We start from the raw sequence: 22,689 nt of genomic DNA on the forward strand, positions 1-22,689 counted from the left end.
AAGGGACTGGAGCACAAGCCCTATGGGGAGAGGCTGAGGGAGCTGGGGTTGTTTAGCCTGGAGAAGAGGAGACTCAGAGGTGACCTCATCACTGTCTAGAACTACCTGAAGGGAAGTTATAGCCAGGTGGCGGTTGGTCTCTTCTCCCAGGCACTCAGCAATAGGACAAGGGGGCACGGGCTTAAGGTCTGCCAGGGGAAATTTAAGTTGGATATCAGAAAAAAATTCTTTCCAGAGAGAGTAATCAGGCATTGGAATGGGCTGCCCAGAGAGGTGGTGGATTCACCATCCCTAGAGATTTTTAAACGCAGATTGGACGTGGCGCTGGGTGCCATGATCTAGTAAATGGACTAGAGTTGGACCAAGGGTTGGACTCGATGATCTTGGAGGTCTTTTCCAACCCAATCGATTCTATGATTCTATGATTATATTTTCAGGATATATGTATTTTCACATGTGTACCCAGATGTTCAAAGATTTTGTTGAGATTCAGTTTTCTCTGACAAAGCATTATATGGTGCTGCTTTTTGAAGATGTTATGTTAAAAGTTGTAACATTTTGGTACTCTTGAATAGTTATGCTTTGAACAACCATGCTTTTATTATGAAAATATAATCTCTTTATTTATTTTTACTTTTGTGCTTCTACTGCCTCTGCATGGGAGGCGGTTTTGATTTATATGTTTAATAAAATGGAATATTATTGTATAAATGTATATGGATAGATGCAGAACTAAGTGGTCTAAGATTCCTTACGTGTGAGTAAGGGTTTGGAGACTCTGAAGGAGTCAGATGAAAATATTGGTAGAACAAATATGTCTTCTTTTGTGGTACAGACATGCTAAGAGCCTTAATATAACACACACATTTTTGGATGAATGAGGGCTGTTTTGGAATTACTGCCTGTTGGTTTGCTTTGAGATTGTTGCAGCTGATTATAACCTCAGTCACATCTTTCTCGTCTGATGTCTGTAAGGGAGAGTGTAAAAGAGTGCAGGTGGAAAGCTGTATTTGATTTTCTTACAGACTTCAAGGCTATGCTTAAAATGGTTGTTGACCAGGACATTCTCTGTGTGCAAAGGGGAAGACTGTGTGACACACAAACTGAACAGTGAGAGAGTGGTTTGAATAAATCTTTTCCCTGATCTTCCTTTCTTTTTAAATCTGTTACGGGAGATTTAAAGGGATGTGAGAAGAAGTGTCTGTAAGTGGAAAGAGATTATTGAAGGAAAGTAGTAAATAGCAGCTGCAGCGAGACTCAAGCAGCTCAGTAGCTTGTTCCCCTGTGTATTAAAAGTGATATTGTAAACCCAGAACTGAAAACCCCACCTGAATTGCAACACTGCCCACAATCATGTAGGAGGTCTTACTTCTGAAGAGTTTCTGGAAGATGTACTGTATTTATCATCCCGGGACACTTCATGAACTCCTTAGTCAAGGATATAATTTCCAACTATGTAAACCAAAGGAAAACACCGTGAGAAATCAAGACTAGAATCCAATATACCAGATGTCTGCTGTGTCAGGAAATCTATTGGGCAGTGATAATAATCCCAGGAAGCAGGGTACTAACTATGCTACAGAGAAATGGAAGGGCAAAGGGGAAATCAACAATAAAACCCCAACTGTTTTTCCAAACTAATATGAAGAGATATCCTATCCTGACCTTTAATCATGAGCTAAAGTAGTTGTGATGGGTTTGATCCATGGCTTCCTCAGTAACTAGGTGTAACTAAGGAAGTGGACATTGCATGAGTATTCCACACATATTTTCCACGTAGCAGAGGAGGAGGGGAGATAGGAAGGAGTTTAATCTTCCTTTTTTCTGGCAAGGCTCAGGAGAGGAGCAGGAGGAGCCTGGACGGTCCCTTGTGTCTGTTGGTTTTCCTAGCTCAGGATGTGGTGAGAGTGTATCATTGCCTGTTCTCCTCCTTTCTTGAAGTTTTTAATTGTATTTGTCTATTTTGTTTGTGTTGGTTTGGTTTTGTTCCTCCTTATTTCCTTGTTACCCATTCCCCTTCCCTTTTCCCTTTTTTTCCACATTGTGTGTACAAATTGCATATGTGGTTGCAAATGTTAGAAAATATAATTTCTGTTTTAATTCAGTTCAGTTTCTTTTGAGTTCAGGCCTAGTCTGAACTTTAAAGCCTAAATTTTTGGCCTACTTGGCTAAACCCATAATAGTAGTAAAGGGGCAGGTTGAAAGAACTCATGTTTCCATGCTATGTGAATGGTGTCAGAGGGGGGAAAGTTCCTTCTTCCTAGAGCTCTTGCTTCCTTGTTGAAGAGAGAAGCTTCTACTTATTTAACTGTGTAAGCCTTTTTGTTTGGGATTTTTTGTGTTGTTTTGTTTTTATATACAAATCCTTAGATGTAGTGGGATTAGCTATTTGGGGGGGGGGGGGGGGGGAAGGGGGGGGGAGCTCTAGATTTTTTTAGTCCAAACTCACACATGTCATGTGAGCCCAAACTCTGATCTCAGGCACTGCTGCTGTTGCAATCCAGCTGTGGGGTCTGGTTTCACAACAAGTATCTGCAGGATCCTCTTAGCCCTTTCTAATTGGCACAGGAACTATCAGTTGTGCAAGAGCTGTCAGTACCACAGATGATCCTAGAGTAAAGCTGGAGGCCAGAAATGAAGGGTAAGAAAATATACTCCTCTCTATTTATTTTATTTTATGCACAGAGATTTAAGTTCACCCTCTGTTCTTTGACCTGCTGAACTTCCACAGCTAACTGTGAAAGGCAGATGGGACATGTGTCACTTAAATACTGTTTAAATGCCAATACAGAGGCAAGCCATTCCCACCACCTGAACTCTGTCCCAGGGCTCTCCTGATTCTTCAGTGTGGGCATTACCAGTCTAAACAGGAGATTAATTAGCCTGGACTTTGTGTTTATTTTCAATATATGCTTTGGCATTGCTGACCCCGGCATTAATACATGTCAAGCATCTCAATACTTACAATCTGTCTTTCAGGGCTACACAGATGAACATTGTCCCCATACAGACACATACCTGAAGTTCACAGCTAGAACCCAAGTAAATATATGTTTAATGGATTCCAGGGAAAGTCACTGTAATGAGGATTCTCAAAGGTACTGAATAGCCCTGGATATGGTAGGAACTTCTGGATGTACAGTCCCTTTGCAGTTTCATTAGCATAATTGGAACTGGAACTTTCTTTAGTGCTACTCAAATTTGGATTGATTGTATAATTGGATGATAATAGTAATGCTTAGCACTTTAACAGTACTTTACATGGTCAGAGAGCTGTGCAAACATTAACTAAATAATCTTCACAGTGCCCCTGTGAGGTAGTAATTAGAGATGGAAAAGGCCCATTACTAGATCATAAAATTGGATTCTCTTGCCAGGGCAGCACACATTCACCCAGCAGAGGACACAGCAGATACTAAACTACTGCTATGTTTGATCTTTGCTCCCCTTGTGACATTATGTCAATCTGGGACTTCCCTGAGACCGTAAAGGGACTTCACAAAGTTTCTAAGTAGTGTTGTAACTGCAGTGCTCCTTTTTGATGAAGGCAAAATTAGTTTTTACTGCCCTTCTCCTTGTCTAATTTTCAATGTCAGCAGAAAGCAGTGTATTTGATTCTCCTCAAAAGGTATAAAGAAAAGGACAAAACTGTTTAAAGGTGAGATACCAATCTCTTGCTTAGAATAAAAAGAGACAGAAAAGGCTCCTGCCTCTCCAAAATAAATACCCCTAATACTAGCTATCTGCCAACAGTTCAACACTGATGATATGAAAGTGAAACATTTCATCAGTAACTCTATAAAATCTCTCCACTACCAGATGTACCTTGATAGAAACACCACTCAATGTTTATGTCCTGTATTTCATCAGGTTTCCAGGGTTGCAAAGCTCTTTGGATGCTAAATACCTTCTCAAAATACAATAATCAATGCAACAATAACCTTCACCACTATCAATCTTTGTCTTTTTAATGTGGTTTTGACTGACTGTTTTCCTTGACTGTTCCTATACATTGACTATAATGATGACAAAACAATTATATCCTCTGGATAAGTCCTAAAATTGTAGATATAAAATAACTTTCAGAATATTCAAGGCCATTTTGTTTTGTTTGCATGAATATCCTTGCATGTATGTCCATGGAAAAGGGCAGGTCTCAGGAGCACATGTGCTCTAGTTCTGATGCTTATGCTATTAGCAATTGGTCTGTTCAGGGAGGTGAGGGAAAATAGAAGCAATGGATGCTAGTCTGGGGCAAACCAGTTCCCTGCCCAGTCTATTTTCTTCACCCTTGATCAGAAGATAAATCCAACAACCTCTTGAAGGTATTTTTTAATGATTGTTGATTTCTTAATGCTACCTTTTTAGAGGTTTAGATTATCTGAATTCCTGTCTGTCCATAGGGATTTCTTGACTTTTTTACTCCTATAAAAAAAAAAAAAAGTGGGTTTAAGTATAAATAAGACATGTGGTGTGCACTACATAAATTTCTCCTTGAGTTTGCTACTTTTTGAATATTACGTTTTGACCTGTATTTAGAACTCCAAAACTCCAGGCTGTGGAAGCTGAATAATTAAGGCTCTTGGTTCATAATTTTCCAGGAAGACCAGACTGGAAAGTGAGACAGGTAGAAGCTAGAAAACTGGGGGCACTTGTCTGACATGTATGTATGGCCAAACTTCACGAACGAAGATTTGGGAAGGGCTCTCCCCACATGGGTGTGCCCTTCCAGCCTGCGCAGTGGATTTTTTAGGTGAGGCACAGCATGCGCAGAACTGGCCCCACTGTTTCAGTCCTGAGATCCATCTGCCATGGCCTAGCGAGCTTGGACAGTGACAGTGAAGTCCTCAGGACTGTCTTCAGCACCCGGTACTAACCGGGGCTGACCCTGCTGAGCGTCCGAGATCTGACGGGATCAGATGGCAGGGAGGCATTGAACTGCCCGGTGCAGTCTCCACTGAGACTCAAACTCAGGATCTTGTGATCCAGAGTCCGGAGTGCTCACCATTACACCACGGGACAGTGTATGTCATACATTTTGTTTGAAATCTGACAATCAAAACTGTTTCCTTCTCCCCTGAGTATGAGTCTTTGACCCAAGGCCAGTATCTTAAGCTTTCTTCCTCTCTGTACCACACAGCCTTGCATTGCAGTGCTAATGAAAATCAAAACCTGCTTGTGTCCATTAGTGAAAAGGACTACTATAGGTCTCTGAGAGCACAAACGTCTTAAAAGAAAAACAATTTTGGATAAGGCTTGAGAAAGCCTTTATTCTCTGCAGATTCAATTCTCACCTATAGGAGTTAATTAACAAGGATCCAGCTTGAGTCTTGTTAAAATTTCTCTGTGGTTTGGACTGTGATCAGTACTTCAGCAGTAAATGAGGGCAAATGATAAATGATTGAAGACATAGTGACTTTACAGCATCTTTCTTACAGCTAAGGAAAAGGTTTTATTGCTTCATCCAGACAACTGCTCTATGTGCTGTTTCATCTTTTTTGAGTTATTCAAAAAATGTCTTTCCTTCCAAAGAACAACTCTTGGAGTGACTTCTACTAATGAGGTTTCTCTGCTAGCACATAGTACAGAATCAATCCTGGCTTGGTGCACCTTGTGATATGGTTTAACAGATCAAATAATAATGAAAAAAACCCTCTAAAATAAAAAGTGTTGTTTAATGCCTTTAAATTTTATATCAGTCAAACTGGAATGTCAAGGGCAAGGTTTCTTTCCCTAACCTCTGCCTTCTAAATCTTTAATCCTTCTCAGCTGAGTTCACATTAGAAAGTGCTTGTTTTTAACTGAAAGCTCCCATTTCTGCAGTCTCCTGGGTTATGCCAAAGGCATGAGAGCTGATAATGCTCCTGCAAAGCAAATACACACAATAGCTGCAACTATGATTCTGTCACGGTGTGTAGGATGTGGTGCTGCAGATAAAGTAGTGCAACACAATGTTTTTTTCGCTGTGTCTCAAAAGTTACACTTGAAATCACATCCGATAAATCGTTATATTTTAGAAAAGTAAACAATAAAAACAGAATCGGAAGTGACCTAAACTGAAATTGCATTGCAAAGATGTCAGCACACTGTAGCAGCTCGGTGATAAGTTATTTCCTGCCAGTATTTATACATTCATCTTTTTTTGCTTCTTAATAGAACTTCTAAAAGATTTTTACTCTCTGACCTCCAGCTGTCAGTAGTAACCACCAACAGTATTTCATTTTATCATTATTTTTTTTATTATAGCAATAATTGTGCAAACATATGTAGATTAAATGAGGGATTGGACATACTAAACAGCTTTTCTGAATTCCATTTTGGGCACTGCTTAAGATGAATTCCTATAAAGCTCCACAGGGGTTTGAGCCTTTCCTGTGGCTTGCCAAATATATTTCTGTTCACTCCTGACAACTAAATGCTTCAGAAAAATTCACTCTCAGTTCTGTGGGGGTGGAGAAAATATTTTACAAGAGTTTATGCAAGGGTGATTGGAACCAGCAGCAAAGTCACTGCTGATATCACACATGCACAGATGTTTTAAGAAAAAAATACCTTGAAGCAAGCACATAATTTTAGCAATTGATGTGGTGGTAAACACTGAATGCAAGATAATATTTTAAACTATCGTTTTATATAACACTGCATTGACACATAATAAATGTGTGGTGGTGTGATTGTAAACAACATTATTGCCCACACAATACATAAATATGCCTTTGTGTATTTTCAGGCAGTCATCTGTTGCTTGTTAGATTATTATCATTTTTTTAACCCTAATGATCCCCCAGCCATTATCTTCTCTGAGTATCCTAAATTATAGGTAACAAATGAGCTATGGGCATCACAGTCTGTTCCCCAAGCCCCTGTTAGTGCATTTAGGCAGTTCTGATCCTAACCCATGGATTTGAAGTGCTGAATCATTGGCCCAGAGTCCTGACTTTTCCCTTTTCAAGCTGGAAAACCCTTCCAAAAAGTAGCCATCTGGCTTTGGCATAACAGATTGAGACATTCCCTGCTCAACTAAAAGATGGCTGCCAGGTCTGACTCAGCTGTGCAGCATAATTAAAGGTCTCAAGAGTGAGCAAAAACTATATTATAAAATTTCAAAGCTGAGAATTGGCTCCTGTTGACTTAAACCCCCACCACAGGATTATTTGGTTGTGCTTGTACTGTAAGAGATGCATAATAAATGCAAATGAAATAAAGACATGAGCACTGACCAAATGTCCAAGCCAGGAAATGAATTACTGTATAGTGAATATTTCTAAATCTTCTCATGGGTCTTTTAGTCTTATTCATATGCAGATCATGGATTTAATGGGAAGGTTGATATCGGAAAATTGGTCCTGGACTTTTTTTGGCCAGAAGATCACAAATTGTTCTACTTTCTCAAATGCTGCAATCAGCCAGCACAAAAACATATGTTATTTTGAATCAACCAACTTGTAAGTCTTCAGTGTGAGAGACAGGATAATGAAAGTATTTTCAAGTATCATGAAGAATTAACTTTTACTAATCTAACAAAAATTGAAATTAAGAAAGGTTGCAAATGGAACTTTCTCTGCCATTCTATTCCGTATATTCAATATGAGAATAATTATCAAATGCCCTGATAATACAGGCACTGACATTACACTTCCTTTTGGCTCCTCTTTTTCCAGTGGAATGTAAAGGCATCCTGTCCTTTAAATATATGATAGCTGCCTGGAAATAGAAAAACAATGGTGTCTCAAAAGCTTTCCTCGTTTTGTTTCGAGCTAAATTCCAGCCTTTCAAGTCAGCAAAGGTAATTAACCTAATACTGACTACACTGTGTATTTTTATTGTGGTCCTGATAGACCTAATTTACCACCAACAGTACTAAAAGGATTCCCCCTTTAGCTTGTTCTTCCATTCTCCTGATAACTCATTAATGAGCACTGGCTTTGCTTAATGCCTGCAACACGGAGTAAATTGGTTTGCATAAATCATTCGCTACCTTCAAGGGACAAAATATTTTGGCCCACTTGGAGTTTATATTTCCGTCATTTTCTGTTCAATGTATTTAGAGGCCAATTTTACAGTATCCCTACAGGCAGCCTCTGTGACTGGTTTGGTATAGCAAACACTGAATTTGTGTTAAAGGAAGGCCATATCACTAAGCAAAGTGTTTAAATATAGTCTGTCATGAAATAGAATGGTACCCACGGGATTCAACAGTGACTGGAGCAGCCTGCTCACCAATGCACTGAATGTAATAAACAGTAATGATGGTAACGTCTCTAAATGGGACATCTTCCATTTCCTTCTAGATATTATCAGCTACTTAGAAAGTCTCTACATTCCCTGTTCTAATGTGCAGTTCTTTCTAATGTGCAAAGTTAAATAAATTTTGAATAATACAGGTTGATGCTACTACCTGTTATGGCAGGGAATGCATATAAAGCCCAATTAAAATTCGGGGGAATTCTTGAAAAATACAGTTAATAAAAAGAAAAAAAATCAAAATTTCTCACCATCCTTGAGAAGACAAGTTGAATCTGCAGACATATTTTGGTGCATTTTAAATTCTTTATATTAAGTACTTTTTTATTATAAGATGAAATTAGTCTTTGAGGTTTTATTTGCTTTTGTTGTAAAGTTTGAATAAGTGAAGTTGAAAGCAAGTTTCTCTCCTTTCTTCTCTGATTTTTCTTACTATTTCCTCATGTTTTATTCTGTTATTGCCCATCCAAAGAGGTGGTGTCTCCTTTCCTCTTTTTACTGCTTATCTTGTTTTTTGGCATTGCTAGTCATTCTCCTGGCATATTTAGGCATACGTTTGGCCTTTTTATAGTCCCTTCTGCTTAACTTGTCTTCTTTCTAACAAAGTGTTTGGGGGGGTGGGGGTGTGGTTGGGTTTTTTTGTTTTGTTTTGTTTTGTTTTGTTTTTTAGTTTAGATGTCTCTGACATGTATGTAACTGTGACTGGTTTTTGTGTGTCTTTAGTAGTGGCTCACACACTTAGGTAAAGTGCTTACACAAAACTTACACACTATTGTCTCTTAGGCTGTTTTAGTATGCTTATATTTTAATTCAGTGCAGGGGAATATAAATTACAGACCTAGTTATAATTTATAGGTGTCACAGGCTTCCAGTTTGTCTACATTACCCATATTACTTTCTGAGAGAAAAATGTATACAGAAGGACTTAGTTGGTGGCTTGGGATTTCCAGCTGTATGACAGTTGCTATGCAGTTCATCTTGACATCTGTACAAGATTTTTGGTTGTCTCTGTAATGTGCATGCAGAGATACAGGACTGCACATGGAGCATGCCTAAAACTACTGGATTTATTATAAAGGAGCTCCACAGACTGTGCATGGAATTTTCTGTCTGAAATCTCAGAAAAATATTACAGCATCTGTCTATTGAATAGATTGCTTCCTGTCCAGTTGAGACAGTTTTTCTTCTCAAGTTTGAGGGGTTTTTATTATTTTCTTTATTTTTCTGAGTTAGAGTATTCATGTGCCTTAACTCGTATCCATTCTATGATATAGGGATCATAGAAATATACAATGGATTGGGTAGGAAGGAATCTTAAAGGTCATCTTCTTTAATCCCCCTGCCATGGGATTGCACACCTTCCACAAAACCAGGTTGCTCAAAGCCCCTTTCAACCTGGACTTGAACACTTCCGGGGATGGAACATCCACAGCTTCTCTGGTCAACTTGCTCCAGTGCCTCAGCACCCTCACAGGGAAGAATTTCTTCCTGACATCTGATCTAACCCTATTCTCTTTCAGTGTGAAGCCATTCCTCATTGTCCTTTCACTACAGTTCCTGATGAGGAGTCCCCTCCCCACCTTCTTTGTAAGCCCCTTTTGGATACTGGTTGCCTAGTATAGTTTGGATCAGTAAAGAGACTCATTCATATATGTGCAATCATTTTATTTAAATGGTGTCAACACTTCATAAAAGCTCAAGAACAGAGGAAACAAGCTTGAAAGAAAACAGCCTACAGCAATGTGCTATAAAAGCTTAAGTATAATGCCTCCTATGATCAAATATACTGAGGTTCATATGGCACTACAGTGACAGCATTACTATTGTAGATGAAAGTATTAAAGCAGTCATAGGATCTCCTGTGGAAATAAAATGAAACTGGAGTATTCTTTCAGCAGGAAAACCCTTACTCAGGAGCAGAGTATACAGAAATGCCACAGGCGAGTAAGTTATATGTCCTCCTAAGAAATATATGTTTAGTCACTAGTGCTGGTGAATTCCTCCACTTTCAGCTTCACAATCTGAGTCATGCTGCAGATTTTGGGGGACTGTGTAGCCTCTGTCTTGCTCCTGCAAGTGTTGTGTTATTGGGTGTTTTATCTCGAGGCTGAAGGGAGTGGAAGCACATCAGCAGTTAATGCTCTGAAGGGCAAGTGAAGTTATTTCTATGAAAATAAATAAAGAATAAAAGTCTAAGCAACTCCTAGCCCAATAAAAATAATGAATGAGCTAAGCTGCCCCGTTAGATACCTTTATTGTTAGCTAAATAGCAAGTTTATGCTTTACTGTTTCTGCTTGGTTTTGCTTCCTCCCAACCCATCAAGAAATCTGCTGACAAAAGGAAGACGTTTTTCTTTCTTCTCTGCACTTGCAGCATAAGCCTTAAAGGGAGCATAAAGCAACTTCCAAGTAATTTCTTAACAATACCTTGTGCAGCATTAAAGACAGTAACACACTAATTTCCCTTATGACTACTGTGAGCCTTTGCCTGTCTCCCACCCCAAAAATTAACAGCTTGTTAAAAGAGAACTCAAGAGATTAGGACTCAAGAGATTTATGTCTCAAATGCCTCTCATTTCATTCTCCTGGGCATCTGCCTGCACAAGGAAAGCTGTGTTGATTACTTCAATGATCTACCCCTCCTTTTGAATGGAGAACAAGTTTGAACATCAAGCAGGATAAATTCTTTCAACCATTAAAATGAAACTTTTTTAATTGAAACTCAATCTTTGAAGAAGATTGTAAGCAGCCTGAATATATGAAATATGAGGGAAAGCCCCGTTTGGTAAGGGAAGTTAGGGAAATAAAAGGGAAAACTGGATTATTTGTAAGTGGAACTAGAATTACTCAACTCCTTTTTTTTTCTTCATTTTTTTTCTGAGCAACACAACATACATTTGAAATATGCAGAACTGTGCATATTCACAGACATCTGTCTGAAAGAAGAAATCAGTATGGGCTCTAGGCACACACTGCACACTGTGTAAAGGTCCTGATCCTGCAACAACTGAGCATGAGTGACAGGAAAAGCAAGGAATGGCTTCAAACTGACTAGGGAAGGGTTGGATTAGATACTGTGATGAAATTCCTTACTTTGATGGTGGTGAGGCACTGGAACATGTTTCCCAAGGAAGTTGTGGGTGCCCCACTCCTATAAGTGTTCCAGGACAGGTTGGATGGAGTGCTGAGCAACCTCATCTAGTGGAAGGTGTCTCTACCCATGGCACAGGGGTTGGAACAAGATGATCTTTGAGATCTCTTCCAGCTCAGGCTATGTTACCTCCTTTAGCTGATGTTACCCACTGCAAAAAAGCTACTCTATGAAGGTGTAGGGAAGGGCTGTCTCAGAAAGACGAGAGTGAAGTTGAGAGTGAAGAAAGAGCCAAAAAACAATAAAGAGCAAGGCTCCTACCAGTTGGAGGAACTGTTGAAAGATGTGGAGGATCTTTCCAGTCCTCTGAGCTTTACAAGATATTTTGGAGGTGCAGAAGAGAAGAGGTGCTTGAAAGAGGTGATTTAAACTTCCCCTCAGCTTTTGCTAGCACATATATATTTTTCACCATGTGGAACATCCAAAGGATTCTTAAAATGCATGACACAAAGCTCTTACAGGCAAATAGGTGCAAAGACATGGCAACTGTTTACCTCACAGGTTGGAATGGCTCTGGAGGAAATAGTTTCCACTGAGAAAGTTTGAAAAATAGAGTTTTTTTCAGACATTTCCCTTAATCAGCATAAAGCTTGGAATAAAAGTTCTATCTGATTATTAGCCTTAAATCTTAATCTCCTTAACTTGTCAGGTCCTTGCCATTACTTTCAAATGTTTAAACATAGATTAATAGAAAGAAGGCATGTCTATCCACTGCAATCATGTAGCAAATATCTTATGAGCTCAAACCCAAGAGAGACAAAGTTTAAATTCAAAAGAATGCAGTTTTCAATTTAGCTGAAAACAGGGTGGATTATGAATTGTTTGTCACTACCACCTCACTGTTTATTTTGCTGAAGATTTGTAGTGGTAATGAAATGATGGCTTCCAAGTAGTATCCATGGAAATAAATAGAGCCTGTCTTTATAGACACAGAGATGAAACTAATGTATTTGTGGAGTGGGAATTTTTTTATTTATTAATTTAGCTTGTAGTACTGTGGGAATGTCTGCATTAATTTAAAATAATTGTTTATTTGTAAGTCCTGTGTATTCATTTTTGTTTTCATTGTGGGAATAAATCAGACTTTCAGGTATTTGAAAGAACGCCCAAAACTTCAACTTTGAGCAGATCTCAGTCCTGAGATGGTTTTAGACTGAAATTACCAAGGTATTTATTTGTAAATGATGGGCTAAATTCTGCAAAATTATCCACAACTTTGATGTCTGTGACTTTCAGTACATTATTCTGTCAGGATAACTCTCTTGCAATTGAAGAATAACAATTTTTTTCCTCTATTGTTCAGTTGATTTCTGCCCTCTAGTTCTCTTCCCCATACTTTGACCCTTGTAGTAAGAGGTACAGTCCATGGGTAGCTGCATATTCAGCACAATGGTATAGAATAGGAATTTTCCTTTGACTTGGATTCTCAACATTTAGGTTGAGTTTTCATTAAAATTCTGCTCCAGTTTTAACTGGGTAAATCTGGGTTTGACCATAAAACAAGGCAAATTCCCATTTTTCCCTAAAACCCAAACCAATGAAATGGCAACAAAAGCCAGAAACACTGCAAGAAGTGATACCTTATGTTCAGAGCCAAATTCTATGCCTGCTTTATGTCACTGTTAGTGCCGCCAATTGCATATGGAGTACTCCTAAGAGAAAATCCATTCTCTTCCTCAAATTAGCAAAGGAAGAAAAAATGAGCAGCTGGTTTATTTTTCTGGCTCCCATCTGAACATAAGCTTCCAGAGCTTGTTTGAGACAATTTTGATATGATTGTTGTGTTGCCCTCTTTTCATTTCTCATAACGAAATACACCAAAGAATGTTTCCAGATTTCTGGATAGTCTCCTGTTTTGGTAACTGATTTGTTTCTTTCTCGTTTCAAGGCTATATTGGCAGTTTCTTTCAAAACATTTCCCAAGACAGTCCTTAAAGCACTGTTGAGGCTTAAGTAACAAAGAATAAAAGTAGAAAATATGATGCTAAAGCATAATTAAGGTCAGCTACATTGTCTGCACTTGTGACTGGGGGCAAGCAGTTTTGGTTTGGTTTGGTTTGGTTTGGGGTTTTTTTGCATAATGAGGTTCCCTTTTGTCTCCTGTTCCTTCCATGAGCAGAAAAGGATAAAAGGATTCAGAAGGAAGTTAAATGCAAGAGTTAACTAAAGGAGGTCCTGACTAATTGTTGTTTGGAAAATGATGCTAAACTTGGTATGTATTTACATGGGTGATACAAATAATACAACGATCTATTTTTATGGCCTGACAGTTAAATCTTTTCCTGAGCTGACTTTCATCTCCTAACAGTCATTGTTAGAGTGATGTCATGGGTTTAAATGTTTCACATAAGACTTTGGAGTCCTTTTCTGTTTCACTTTGTATTATAGTGCAGTGGCTGCCACTGGACTTGCAAGGTTGTGGCTGAAATGCCATTGCTTTAGCTGTCCACACTCAGTTATTTTCATTTTCTGATGAGAATCTGAGGCTAAGCAAGCAACTGTACTAAATGCAAAAATAAATTTGATGGTTCAGTGGTTTCCTCATGAGAGTGTTATCCTACTTGGCCAAACAGTTGAACAGACATAGTGCTGTTTATATTCAGTCTGCCTAATGGGTATTTCCAGGTGTTCTGGAGATCCAGGAGACCAAAACATGATCAGCAACTTCACACTGTGGTTCCAAAGCACTGCAGTAGTGGTGTTCCTTGGTGCAAATGAATGACTCTTCTGAGTCAGAGTGTGGCAACTGAAAAGTTTTCATACACTAAGAAAAGGACAAGCTGTTGGGAGTGAGAATGAATACAGTTTCAAAACTATTTTTGTTGGTTAAAAAAACGGAAAAGTCTAAAGGTCTTTCAATAAAATAGTTATTATAGTATAATAAGTTCAAAATCAATCAGATTGATCCTGCATTTGGAACTAATGGTAGTGATATTAGTTTGAATGCTCTGGATCTGTGTTTTGCTCTTTTTGTTTATCTTTGCATATATAACTGCATGATATTGGCTGCCCTGAGGGAACCCCATGGCTCTAGCAATTGTACCAACAGTCAGAGCAGTAGATCTTCCATGTTTTAAAGTAGAAACTTTGATTTAGATTTCTACTCCTCCATCAACCAGCAAAACATCTATGCATTGCTCTCTGTGTGATGGCCCATGAAATGACAGCCATGATGGTAACAGACACACACAGAAGACATGGAGCATGTTTTTCTCTCTGACTTATCTCCTTTCTGATTTTTCATAACATCCTTCTAGACTGAAACAATTGCCATCCTATGCTGATTCCACATGGCTAATCTTTAACTCTGGAAAAAGTTAGCACATGTAGTACAAGGGATTAAGAGAACCAAGAAGAAACAATTCATTGTTTGCAGCCTCTCTGGAAAAGCCATTTCAGAGTGCATCATGCATCTACTGTGGAAGCTACAGAAGATTAGTGCAATTTTAGCGATCCACCAATTTGTCTACAAAGTGTGGCATTTGGTCCCATAAACTTTAACAAAGCCAAAGAACTTTGCTTTGCCATGTTTGACATAGTGTGAATTAAAGTTCTAAACTGCTATAATTATAGGAACTAAAGGTGAAATTGGTATTATATGTTCCCAGATAAACTTAAAATTTCACATTTCTGGCATAGATGCATCCTCAGCTTGCAATCTTTCTTTCTAAAAATCCCAAATGTTAACTCAATAGTTTTAAATCCTGATGAAAGGAAACAGCATTACATTTTCAAAGTAAATGATTTAAACCTACCGTAATTCAAGCAGAATAAGAACACATTAAGGGGATGACATGTCACCTGTTTCTCCATGTGGAAGGCCGAAGATCATTGAAAAGTTCATAGCTTGGAATTATGTACCAGAATACCAGAAATATTCATACTGACTCCTGAAACCTACACTGTGCTTAGGAGGCACAAAGGATCATTAATCAAGTAGGGTAACAAGTAGGAAACAACCTTCTAGGTAAGGTTCTGACTTCGTTTCTGTGCAACAAAGTAGAATTTTCTAGAAAGGTCTAGATTCACTTCTTTTTTCAGTAACATATTCAAAAAACGGCTGCGAATGGCTGTAAAATCACTGAACAGTGCACTGGAAAAAGCTTCCTTTGAGTCTGCCTATTTTATTTTTGGGTACCCAGCCTGTGTTCTCCACCGACTGATTGTCATCAGGACAATTGATCTCATTTTCTGCCTATTTCAAAGATACCTTATGCTCTCCTAATAGCTATTTTTCCCCCAAAGAAGATAGCTGCTCACAGCTGCTATTCCTATCCTTTCTAGATGCTTGGCAGCCCCTCTTCTGTCATGCTGAGAACAAACACCTGGTCATATAACTGAGAGGCCACTGGGCCCTTTGGAAGGATGACAACTAAGCACCAGCTGTTATCACTAAAAGAGTTCATCCATCCCTCTGCTCATCATTTCCTGAAATGTCCAAAGGAAAAAAGGTGACCATGAGTAAGCTGAATTGTTCTGTTAGTCACAGCCTACTCCTAGCTGTCTTCTTTCCAAGGGAGGTTTGTAGCATATGTGCCCTAAGCCAGTTGGTTTCAGGGAGAATGTGGTCTTGCTGTGCTTGTACAGTATAGTTTAATTTGTACAGGTTAACCAGACCATAACATGTATACTTCAGATCCTAAAGACTGAGTACTTTGTATAGTAGAAAGACTGAGTACAACTACTCTGTTTTGTTCTAGGTCTTAGGATGTATCTGTTCTTAAAATGTTAGATAATATTTACCACAGATTAAACTTTCCATAAAAAATATCACATTTTTAACTCACATCCTAACCACTCATTCACTTGTCATCTGTAAGCAAGCCTAATCTGTCAAGACTGATAAGCAGGAAATGAGACAAGCATCCTGTTTTAAGTCATAGTTAAGACAATGGTAGCTCAGGCCTCATGTTGAAACTTCAGGAAAATTTAATTATACTTCTGGGGTTCACTGAACTGATTTTCTCTGCTTACTAATACCAATCAGTTGGCTTAACTTTCTCTACTTTATCAAATAGAGAAAAAGAAAAAAAACACTGAAGTAGAGCAGTAAGATGATGTAACTCTTATATGCAGTAGCTGTAACTACTTCACAGCCCACTTTTCTAATGAGATTATGAATAACTGCTACATTAGCTGGTTGCTTTCTTTCTTTCATAGAATACTCACCTTATTCCTGGCTTGATCTTCTGAAGATGCTGCCTGGTAGCAAGCCCTTATCTAAGCAGCAGCTGATCCCATACTGTGAGCTGTTTCTCCCCTGTCACCTATTCTTTCCTCCTCACACTTCTGTCATGGTTGGTGAGCCAGTCCCTGCTCCAACAGTTATCACTTGCTGCCCCTTCCCCATCACTTGCTCAGTGACTTGTTCTGTCTAATGAAGTTTTACTAATGATTTCTGCTAATTCAGCCCTTGTAATACAAACATTGCTGAGGTCTGACACAGCCTATACAACATCACTAATCCACCTTCCACTGCTTCCCTGGAAACTTTGAAGTAAAATATCCCACTTTTCTTTCAGCACATAACATCCACAGCACTAAGAAATTGCTGCTGAAGGTGAGCATTTACCTCAGAATTAGAGTTGTGAGCTGGCCTATATTTTCCTACATCCTTACAACTCCAGATATTCTCTGGTTAGCTATGGACCTCCTTTTCAATAACTACCAAACACGATAAAATAGCATATGTTAAAAAAGGTCACTTTTTATTAGTCACATTCATTTATCTTCTTTTTTCTCTATCACAAATCCACACAGTGGTGTTCTCAGGCTCCTTTGCTCTCTGAAAATCTCCTCTGATTTTTCTTTTAAGATCCAACCATCAGGTTTAATTGAGAATGCAGAACTTCTGCACTGCAAGCATAGGACTATAGTAGTGTATAGAATAGGATGAACCCCATTCTTTCCAAAACTAATTTCAAGTGTGAAGTTTCTTTATCTGCCTTTCTCTTTGAATTATTTGTGCCATTCAAAATTCAGAAGACATCTGATACAAAAGTAGGTTTCCATCCAGTAGCAGTTAGAAAAGTAGCATCGGAATAAAGTACAAAGCCACCAGATTTAGGCCACCCTCTCTGACTTTGTAACTATTCTCAGTTTGATCAATAGGGGGAAGGCCAACATGAAGAATAGAAGTAGAATTTTTTGGTCAAAATATAGAAAAATGAGCAAGGAAAGATAATGGAAACTGACCATGGGGGAACAACTTCTCAGAGAACACATCACACGCAACATGGGGGTGAAACTAAAAAGTCTTTATTAAAGGAAGGAGCCGACTTATAAGGGGTCAGTTCAGGGAGCTGCTTAGAATGGGATGGAAACTCAAAAGGGATTGGGTGAAATGGGTCAGCAACCATCAACATCCAATGAGAACAGAGTCCTGGAAAGAGGGAGGAAATCTGAGGGGCAGAATGGATAGCTGACAACCCAAATAGCCAATGAGAAACACCCGTCAAGTGACAGGAGAACTGACCAATAGGGACTCGGGGATCGGGGCTGGACAGGCAGAAGAGACAGGCACATTTTCGGTGGACCACTGGCAGTGCAGGGAGGGACAGCATCCTCAGAAGGTGCCGCCCCAGCTCAGACTTGCCTGTAGGTCCTGGATGCCATGGCCCTGTTTCACTACTCACAGCTGCTGCCCCCACTGCCCATGCCACATGGCGCAGGTGTGGTGGCGCTCCCCAGCAGTGGCAGGGGGCCATGGTGCTGTTGCTGGATGATGGTGGTGGGGGCAGCTGGAGTCAGGCAGTCCCATGGCAGGGTATGTGCCCAGGTGGGATCAGTCCGGCCCAGGAGAGATGGCACTGGCACCTCTGCAGTGTTGTGGCTCATTAGGAAAAATCGCAGGGGAAACACGTGGGGGGGAGGGACGGGGGGCAGGGTGGAACATGGGGGTTGTAGAAACCATGCAGGGTGGGAGGGGTTAGAACTTCTCCAAACACAGCACCACACAGAGAAAATGCATCAATCTTAAACTCCAATAACAAACACGTGGCCCACAGAACCTGGGGTACCTTCCAGCACAGTCCCTCTTTGGGGTCCATTTCACAGTGTATTCCCAGAGAAAGAAATCCAATTCAAATGGATGAAACAACAAAGGAGAAAAAATATCTTGATTTTTAGGAAGATTTAGCATGGTAATTCACTGTTACATCTGAATGCTTAAAACCTAGGAAAGTGTGGGCAGCAAGTAATGTTCGTTTAAGAGAAATGGAGTTCAGCAGCATAGCACCACCATTCTCCTATAACAGCTCAGTGTTCTCAGACAGCATCACGAAATATTCCCTGGCCATGTGGGTATCACAGAATGCTGGTTTATCATCCCACTGACAGTCAGCACAAGTTGATGTGATTAAAAGTGGTGACATTGTTTGCTGAGGAAACACATTCATTTTTGAAAGTCATTAGCTTTCTTCTCCAAATTTGTGTGGCCTGGGCTATTCTGTGAAATTGTCATTGCTTTCTTGGTAAAAGACTGAGCACTTGCTTTTAATACAGTTCCATAAATGTCTCAGTAACTCCCATTACTGCTGTGATGTATCACAGACCTATTTGGTGCTCCCTCTCAAACAGCCTCAAACCTTTAATGGATTAAGATATTTACAGTCTATCATACAGAAGTAAACTCCCTCTCTCTCTTGAAACTCAGAACATGCTGCTGGATATCATACTCCTGGCTGTTCTCTAGTACCATGTTCCTTACTCTGTTAGCTGCATATACTATTTTATTCCTTTCATTCTCAGTAAGAGATAATCTCCAGTTTCTGTGGATCTATTTTCTTTGCACAGGAACTGCACTGCTCATGCTGTGAAGAACATGTCTGTTAAGTCATCTTCGAAGGGAGAGCAGGGGTTTTCTAAACAAAATCTGGCAAATAGGAGCTCTGTATCCACAGCACTGATTAGTGATGTTCTTTACCTCAAAGAGTTTCTTTTCCTGAGAAATCTCCTTATCACACTCATGCATTATCTAAAGGCATTGACTGGATCCATCTTTTTCTTAGTGTGAGTTGGCTGTTATAGCTGTGGGCTATGGACAATGAAGCTGACAAAGGCAGCTGCTTTGGTCTAGAGAAGGCAAAAAAGCATCAGACTGCCCTCACTTCAGCCTTGACAGAGCAAGCACCTCATAGCATGAGCTCAGGGTGGAGAAAGATCTTTTAGAAAAAGACTTTTATGTACTGGTTTCATGCTTTGTAAGAAATAGTGACAAGAGAGTTTCATGTTTAACAATGGATAGACCAGATCAAGAAAAAGGTGTACAGTGCTTTATACCATCTTTCTAGATGGTTTATTGAGTTGAAACAGCTCAGTCTCACCCAGAATCTAGTATCTTGCAAGCAGTGTACTTGCAATGCAATTGAATAAATAGTATTTGTTGAGCAGATGCTGTTGAACAGAACATTCACAAATGGATGTAGCTGTCATTTGTGCTAGAGGCACCTTGTAACTTCTACAGAGTGACAACCAAGTTCTTTGAAGATCTGCCCTAGAAAAAATTATTTAAGCCAGTTTGATTTTGGCCCCTTGCACTGGTGAGTGCTAATGTCAGAATGGGAATGTGATGTTCAAGAAGATATTTGGAATCATATGTTCAAAGGACAAGTGTTGAATCTTGTGGTCTGAAATGAGTGACAGTAGGCTGAGGCATTGAAGTGAACAGGGGTTTGGTAAATATTTCTTGCAAGGAAATCATATTTCTGGTACACCCATAAGGGTGGCTTAATACTTTAGTATTGAAGCAGGCAGTGATGTGGAAGCATGCTGAAAATTTCTGAGGTATTGAGAGAAACTGATACATGATGACATTAATGCCTTGTGAAATGGAGTTTTGGGTTTAAGTAAAGCAAATCTGGCTGAGCTATATGTATTTAAATTGGTTGCTAGGTTAGCTGTGAAGAAAAAGAATCTCCTTACTTTCCATTGTTCACAAACATCTTGCCTTTTGAGATCTCTTCTTCAGCACACTTGACTTGAGTTTTTAAGAGTAAGAAATATTTTTTTCTTGAAAATGTGAGACCTAATAACCATTTAAAATTAAGTTATATTTGGAGTATGAACCTGTAGTATGGCACAGGTATTTTAACTCAGCTGCACCTTCTAATCTGGAGGAAATACTGTTATACCTACAATGAATCTGATAATTCTTACAAAGTGATACTTATATAAAGCAAATAAACAGTTGCTGGTATGTACATTTGGCTGGTACTAACCATGAAGCTGAACATGGATTTTCTTGGAGTGTCATCTAGGATGCACACCACTTTGAGTTTGATCTCTTCTAGTAGGAGTACCCTTTGATTTTTGCAGCATGGGAGTTTAGCATAGTCATTTATTGTATTCTCAAAAAAATGTAACTCTTGATCAACCACTTCCAGCATCACCTTGAATTCTTATTTATAAAATTGTTTTATACTATTCCTTGCAGAGATAGCACTCAATTTCTCTGCATTGCTTATTCTCAAGATATTTCTCACCAAAAGATAAGCAATTTTATTTGGCTACTTATTATCTTGATTTACAGGTTGCTTATATAAATCACAAGCTGTATCTATTTAGGGCATTAAAATTTATCACTTATATGCAGCAAATAGCTACAAGTGTGTGGCTGTTTACTGTCCTGTAAATGATCCCATTTGTCACAGCAGTTGGATTGAGTTAGAGGAATGTAAGCCCTGAATGCCACATGCTTTCCATGGGAAGACTTCTTACTAGAACACAACTACCTACTTTTGCCTGCCCTGAATGGGTGTAAAGGCAACAGTAATACCCAGTAGCAACTTAATAGGATGTTGCTTATGTTAGAAAAAAGGGAAAGGGAAGAGGACTTGTGAGTAGGTGTGTTGTAGTTTGGGATTATTATGTAAATTCTCTCCCCTGCCACTTAACTGCCCAGGCCAGCGGTTGACAAAAGAAGTAGTTAACTGTGATCGCTGGGGTGGGGGCAGGTTTGTCTCTTTTGGTTTTTTTTTGGATATTCTCCTCAGTCTTGGCTCGGCGGAACGGGGGAGTGGGGGCTCCAAGGAGGCAGGCTGCCCTGCTGGTTACTGCTGGGGTTTTCCCTGGCTGTCTTGCCGCTGCCTACTTCGGATTACTTTTTTTCCTGCCGTGCTGCTACCTGCCTTGGATTTGCTGTTGGTCGCTCGTACCTTTTCTGCTTCTTGGACGGGGAACACAAGGGAAAGAGACTGAGTCCATCTGAAAGCCCACTGCTCGTCTGTTTCGCTGGAGAGGGACTGAAACTCACTCTGCAGCCAGCGGGCTGTGACAAGGACACTTAAGTATAACCTTTTCTCCCGGAGGAAAACCTGCTGGGTTTTGTTGTTGTTGTTGTTTTTTTTTTCCTCTTATGGTGTTGGGGAAGTGGGTTGCACTAGTCTGTTTACATATATATATATATATATATAGCAGTTATCCTTCTTGTATTAAAATTCCTTTTCTTAAATTTGATAAAGAGTGGTGTGATTATTGAGGAGGAGGCCCCTCCCCTGCTTGTGGGTAAAACATTTTGGTTTTTCCCCTCAAACCGAGACATTTCTTGGCGCCCAACGTGTGGGGCTTGTAAACAAAGAAGGATAACTGCTATTTTGTGGCACCATGTGGGTCTTGAGCTTAGAGTTCATCAGGACCATCCTGTATAATATATTGGCTTTTTGTTGGTACAAATTCATGCCAAAAGGAGCGGCAGGTTTAAGTCTTATCAACAAATCAATGAGCAAAACTCAAATAGCCGCAATTATTATTGAGTTCTTACTCTGGATTTATGGTGCCATGAATTCGATGCCTTTGGATGTCATGTGGGTGGTGCTCTCCAGGCTGTTTTCCTGCCGCAACCTAAGCTGCTACCTCTGGGGATTCAGTGATAATAGTACGGACCCTTGGGAAGGAACAAAGGGGAATCTCTTCTCCCAACCCTTTGTCCATTCCCCATTCAAGTCTGCTACAACAGCTTTTGAGATGTTTAAATTCTCCCTGGATGCCAGAGATATCTTGCTCTTTATGGTTTTTCTGCAGGGTTGTATCCCTGCAGCTTACAGAATGTTTGAAGGTAGGGCCAGGGTTTTTCCAGAATGCATTCAGAAACCTAGCCCAGTGAAGGGGGAAAAGCGAGAGAATAAAACCCCTGATGCCACAGTGAAGGGAGAAAAGGATGAGGCTAAACCAGGAGGACAGGCCAAGCCTATGGAAGTTGCCCCTATTCAGAAAAGGAAATATAAGACCAAATTAGACCATCCAGCAGACGATGAGGGGGCTGCTGCACCTCCACAGCAAGCAGACCCAGAGCCTGA

At 39.7% G+C, this 22,689-nt stretch overlaps 1 long non-coding RNA gene across 1 annotated transcript; it reads left to right on the top strand.

Annotated features, from left to right (window-relative positions):
* The first annotated feature begins 2,588 nt into the window (after positions 1 to 2,588).
* Positions 2,589 to 15,916, top strand: LOC139680282 (uncharacterized). The gene is made up of 4 exons (XR_011699331.1): positions 2,589 to 2,641; positions 7,662 to 7,786; positions 13,515 to 13,607; positions 15,680 to 15,916. It is a non-coding gene; the product is annotated as an uncharacterized lncRNA (long non-coding RNA).
* Positions 15,917 to 22,689: the final 6,773 nt, after the last annotated feature.

Source organism: Pithys albifrons, chromosome 1 (assembly GCF_047495875.1).
Source record: "Pithys albifrons albifrons isolate INPA30051 chromosome 1, PitAlb_v1, whole genome shotgun sequence".
NCBI lineage: Eukaryota > Metazoa > Chordata > Aves > Passeriformes > Thamnophilidae > Pithys > Pithys albifrons.